The sequence below is a fragment of the Chanodichthys erythropterus genome, chromosome 2, assembly GCF_024489055.1.
Source record: "Chanodichthys erythropterus isolate Z2021 chromosome 2, ASM2448905v1, whole genome shotgun sequence".
Classification (NCBI taxonomy): Eukaryota; Metazoa; Chordata; class Actinopteri; order Cypriniformes; family Xenocyprididae; genus Chanodichthys; species Chanodichthys erythropterus.
Genome location: NC_090222.1, coordinates 33,200,974 through 33,206,973, shown reverse-complemented (window position 1 = coordinate 33,206,973; position 6,000 = coordinate 33,200,974). Strand labels below are relative to the sequence as shown.

Genomic DNA, 6,000 nt, shown 5'->3' with positions numbered 1-6,000 from the left:
AAGGCCGGAACAGATTATATTACTGCATTAAAAAACATTATGTAACACAGTCATATTCATACCAGGAAAAGATGAAAAACTTTTAAACCAATCGTCTTGGTTAGTAGCTCCATTAATCTACATGAAAGCTGTAGTTTGCAGATTAGATAACTGAGGACAACTGTCAGAAATCATGGGGTTTTCAAGAACATTTAAATGTACTTCACACACACACACACACACATAGATTGGGTTTTCATGTTTTGTGGGAACATTCAATAATCTATCTATCTATCTATCTATCTATCTATCTATCTATCTATCTATCTATCTATCTATCTATCTATCTATCTATCTATCTATCTATCTATCTATCTATCTATCTATCTATCTATCTATCTATCTATCTATCTATCTATCTATCTATCTATCTATCTATCTATCTATCTAAAGCTATTCTATATGTTTATATAATGCAATGATCTTTTGATCATTTTGTACTTGTATTTGTTTCTTATACAGGAAAAACTGACTTGCTGGTTGGAAAAAAAAAACATTATTATTAAACATAATTTCCTGTGTAGTGACAAAAATGATTTGGTATGATCCATTCCTCCCCCTTTCTCAGTGGATCGGTCTGTATTTAGAAGGTCAGATTACTCTGCGTGCGTCTCATCCTGCGCACAGATGCACGTGTGTCTAGCTGCATAAACTCATCACAAACATTCGTGTACGAGAGACCTGGGACATGGACAGAGCTTCATTTTAAAGAGTGAGTCCTATCATTTATTTCTTCTCTGTTTCTTGCATTTTTAGGGAAAGATGCTGCATAACCTGCATGCTGTGATACGAAAAGTCTTTGAACACCTGGATGATACTATAGTTTATGCATGCTGATGTTTATAAGTGGTAAGACTGATGCATTTATAGAGACTGTTGGGTATTGTGGGTTTTGCATGGTGTACAGATACTGAACATATAGATAGACATAGTTGCTGTCTATCGTTTGGAATTGTACCTTATATGTTCTTCCAAGTTTTAATAGTGTTACAACTCAGTGTCAAATTACATAATACAAACATAGTTTAAATTTACTGAGATATTTAGATTTAGTAAAAGTAAAAGTAAAAAACTCATGATAAAAGAAAGAAATCATGATAAGTAAATAAAAATGCCTTTGCTCTCCATTTACGTTAAGTTAAATATATATAAGTTTATGTATATTTATATATATGTATATTATCATTATTATTGTTTTTAGTTCATTCAGTCTCTTTTTTTCCCTTTTTTAAAGGTAATCTCCATTAAAGGTATGATAGCTTTGACAATAATTTCCCTAAATAATTTTCCCTAAATTCTTGCTGTGTTTTGAATGATTTTACTCTTGATTTATGCTACAAAAAAAAAAAAAAAAAAGAAGATCCTTTTTATAAAAACAGAACATCTTTATAAGCAATGTGTTTAAATAAGACTGTAGTTCACTTCAAATATGGATGATTCATTGTAAGAATGATTTTCCCTGAGAGCGGCTCTGTCTCTGAAATGACTCAACCCTTGTTGAGAACAGAATTGACACTTCTTTAATCAGTACGAATGATGTTCAAAAGTACAAATGTTTCAAAATGACTTTAAATACCCTCTTCATGCACACATCATTGAGTTCAGAGTTCAGATATAAATATGAAAATATGAGCAACAGATTTTATTCAATGTTAAAGAAGGACAAGTGTGTAATCCACCTCATACTCTAGGGGGAGCTCTCTATCATAGATTTGCTTCTAGAAAACTTTTGAGTTTCAGAGAGAATCAGAAGGCAGCCTGAGACCTTGAATCTGTCTTTTTGTGTCATCATAGACTAAATATTGAACAAGCTGTCCTGAGTAGGGAGTTTAAATGTGCCTGATATGTATAAAACATTGAATTATTTTAAGCGCATTGAAAACTCTGCATTTTGCTCTGAAGCAGTCTTAGGAGAAAAATATTTTTACTTTTTTTTTTTAACTAACTTGCCCAATTAACTGTCTCCTAGTGTTGCATTCTGAAATGAAATGTGACACATCTTTCACATGATTGTTGAGAACAGTCTTTACCCATGGTAAAATCAATGTAAAGTGTATTCTGTGAATATTAAGCGGTACAGTTTAATATTCTTTGACATATGAGTTCAGAGAACCGCAAGCCCACCAGAGGATTTGATTTATCTATAATGAATAAATCCTTCCCCTTTACTCCTCAGTTCCTACAGAACATAGACACTCTGACAGTCATGTTTCAGATAATACATTTCACTCTTAATAAGAAGCCTCGGCGTGGAACAGCAATCAGAGGTGCTCGTTTTATAGCTAAATTTAAAGATATAAATCTTGACAACTGTTTCCTTTACTCGTGACAGTAAAAAGTGACAGCAGCTACAACTGTTCAAGGCTACAGTGTCATTGGTTCTACTGTCTGGAAGATCAGTTTTGAGATTTCCTAGAAAGCACAGTTTTTGTGCTATATACTATAGTAAGACGTTTATCTGATTTAGCTATAGGTTACTATGGCATAAAGACCATTTTGATTTTATGTTCTCCAGCAATACTTATTAGTAACAAAATCCTAAATAACTAAATAATAATAATTATTATAATTATTTTTATTAAACAGGCATAAATATTCAAATACAGTATATACACTATATGTACATATCTATGTGTTTTGGTTGGTTTTAAAAAAACATCGCTCTTTATTGCAAATATTAATTTATTTTAAAATGTAATTTATGCATGATCCTTCAGAAATCATTCTTATATGCTGATTTTCTGCACAAGAAATATTTCTTATTATTGTCAATGTTGAAAACAGGTGTGCTGCTTAATATTTTTGTGGAAAATGAGAGTACTTTTTGAGAAGTATTGTCACTTTTGATCAACGTAATGTGTCCTTGCTGAATAAAATAATTTTCTTTCTTTCTTTCTAGTTTATTGTTAAAACAATGTCGACTAACAAATGCACATACTTTTGTTCTGGCTTCAGATGCCAAAAGCTTAAAAAGCTTGAAAGTCATTTTCATATGTGATAAATGTCATCATGTCTTTGCAAGCCATTTATTTTCTATTTTTCTAATTGCACAGTGGACCTTTTAGTGGATCTCTTAGTGAAATTAAAATTCAGCTCTATTCTCTTTGAAAGAGAAAGTCACATGCAAGAATGAACATCATGACAGCTTGTCTCTCTCAGATTCGTTCAAAATGAAGGTTTCACTTCAGTTTTGACGGATCACTCATTTACAGAAAATAATACTGAAAGGTTTCTAATTAAATCTATGGCTCTGTTCCAACACCAAGCAAGCTGCCTTGCAAGAAGATATTTCTCTCACTTCGCCCTCTTGGATACAATGGCTGTGTCTGGAAGCTTACAAATGCTGCTTTTGGAGGATGCATTCTAAGGTAGGAAGGTATCAAGGCACATCTGGATCCAATGTTAGGTTTACTTCCCGTCTCCTGAGATGCCTTCATCTGATCAATTTTTGAAGGCAAAACTGGGTCCCCCAGTAAAAATCACATTCCGGAGGGTAAAATCTGCATTTTTTGGTGGGGTTCCCCTGCCAAAATTTGCACTCCTGGGGCTAAATATCATATTTTTGGGGTCGCTTCAACCCTCAGACATAAACAGCTCATGGCAACAGTGTTAAAGTAGCCTAAATCTGCAGGAAAACTGCAGACTTGGCAACACTGGCTGTTGGGTGTAACGCGTTACTGTAATCAAATTACTTATCCACTGAAAAAGTAAGGTAAGGGATTACTGTAAATGTTTAGGTAATTTATCTAATTACAGTTACTTATAATGTACTTGCGTTACATACTGTAAATTAGTTCAACGGTTCTGTTTAAATCAATATTGAATTTAAAATCTAAATGTGTCGGTATAAATGAACGCTGCCTCTTTAAAATCATTAGCTGTAGTGCAATTGCGCGTGAGATCACAGCTTCGCACCAGCTGGCTGCCTTGTCGCGGTCTCAAGATGTCGGCAGAAGCGAGTGGTTGTTTTGCAGAATGGAAATAATCCAATTACTTCACTTTTTTGACACAGGAAGGCAAGAACATTACGGTAAAATGTAAGCTATGTCCTAGGGAGAAAAACTGCGCGCGCTCTCTGAGAGACGGTCTTCAGTCAGTGCGCTCTCAAACAAAGCGCACACACATACTCTCGTAAGTGTCAAATTTTCGCGGTCCATTACACATAAACGTTCAAATACACACACAGTTATGTCAAAATGCCCGTCTTGGCGTATATTCGCGTTGGTTATGTGAATGTGAACAGCATGTGTAACGGCATATTGTCTCCGTCCATTAGGTCTTATTGACAGCAGCCTATAAAACATGCTACTGTCTGTATTGACTAACTATTGTATGTCTGTATTATAAATGATAATCAAACAACAAAAGAAAAGCTTTAATAAGGATTAATCTATATTTAATTTATACAGTTATGACTATGCAGAGTTATTTTATATTTGATTATTCAATTTCTGTGGTATTTCTACTTACTACTATTAGACTATTAGAATATATTGTTTTATTTGTATTTTTATACATTTTTTACCGTGGTATCGACTTTGGTATCGAGTATTGTGCACTTTTGGTGGTATTGGTACTGACTACTAGATTTTTGGTATAGTGACATCCCTATATGTTACAAAAAAGATGTAAGTATTATAAAGTAAATAAAAGTATAATAGTATATGTTTTAATAAAGTTAAAATGTTTTAAAAAGCTATATAAAAGGCTAAACTATTTCATGTTTGACTAAATTATTAAAAGAGTTTCCTCTCTATTGTCTATCCGGTCAAGGTTTATTGGGATTTTAATAAGTAATTAGTAAGTTAATTATTGAGTAATTAAATTACTTTTCAGACAGAGTAATTAGAAAAGTATTATAAGTACAACATTGATGATGTAATTAGTAATTAATTACTTTTTTGAAGTAACTTACCCAGCACTGCTCAGAAGTCTGTCCAAAATCAGTTTCATGAGTTACCTTCAAAGGCAGTGAGGCAACAAGTCAGCTATAGCTAAGTTTTCGGACGCAGCCCTTATTTCAAATAGCGTGCCGTAATGCATTCTGGGATTGTCATATCTATGAAAGATGCATACAATGCTGCCTTTTATAATTTGGCTAAGATAAGGTATCGTAATCATGCTACCTACCATTTAGACTTAAAATGCTGCCTGCATACATAGTCGGCTCACTAGGTTTTGGAACAGGGTTTTGTGTTGTTTTTGTTTTGAACACTGCCACAATGTTTTTTTCTCTGTCTCTGGCATTATAGTGAGCTCTTGCGTAACAGAGTAAATCCTAAATCCAAAGAAGCCGGTCGAGTCCTCCAGGTGGTTGGAGCTTACAGGTTCAGTCTACAGTGATATATCATACAGCCACACTTCATTTATGAATTAATAGTGCGCTTATGCAAACTAGTCAATGATTTATGGGGCAGACGGAAAAAGCTGATATGTCAAGACTTTAAAGATGGGTGTTGTGTGGGACTGCATAAAAATGTATTAGGTATGTTTCTTTCATGAGGAGAAAATGTCTAAGCTTTAATATCACAATCAGTTTGTTAGTGATAGCACTGCTAACTAATGCAGTGAACATTTGCCATTAGACAGCATGCATTGCAATAATTTTACCATTGATAAGGAGTTCTTAGGGATGATGTGAAGTCTTAACAGTGTTAAAATCATTGCAACATACGGCATTGAAGTGGCATATTGTCTGCAACAATATTCAATAAATTAATTAATAACTGGAATAAAATATTTTGACACCAAGTAATACAGTTCACTAAAATACATTTTGTGTCATAAGAGTAGCCTTGAAAATGAGAGGATCTCTTAAATACTAAGAGTACACTGATCATTAGCTCACAACTTGAACAGCTATTAACTCAGATTTTCAGATTGCATAATATTTAATAGTTATTATGATAATCAGTTTATGGTGCTGGAGTTCCAGTGAAAGCTTTAAATCCACAGTGTAAA

General features: G+C 33.5%; 1 protein-coding gene across 2 annotated transcripts in view; it reads left to right on the top strand.

Moving 5' to 3' along the window:
* The first annotated feature begins 696 nt into the window (after positions 1-696).
* oxr1a (oxidation resistance 1a) overlaps positions 697-6,000 on the top strand; it is a 196,086-nt gene continuing 190,782 nt past the window's right edge. Inside the window, exon 1 of one of the 2 annotated variants that reach the window (XM_067410617.1) lies at positions 697-751. The gene's annotated coding sequence lies outside the window, so the exon portion shown is untranslated. The remainder of the gene's footprint in view (positions 752-6,000) is intronic. The other variant, XM_067410632.1, reaches the window with a different exon arrangement.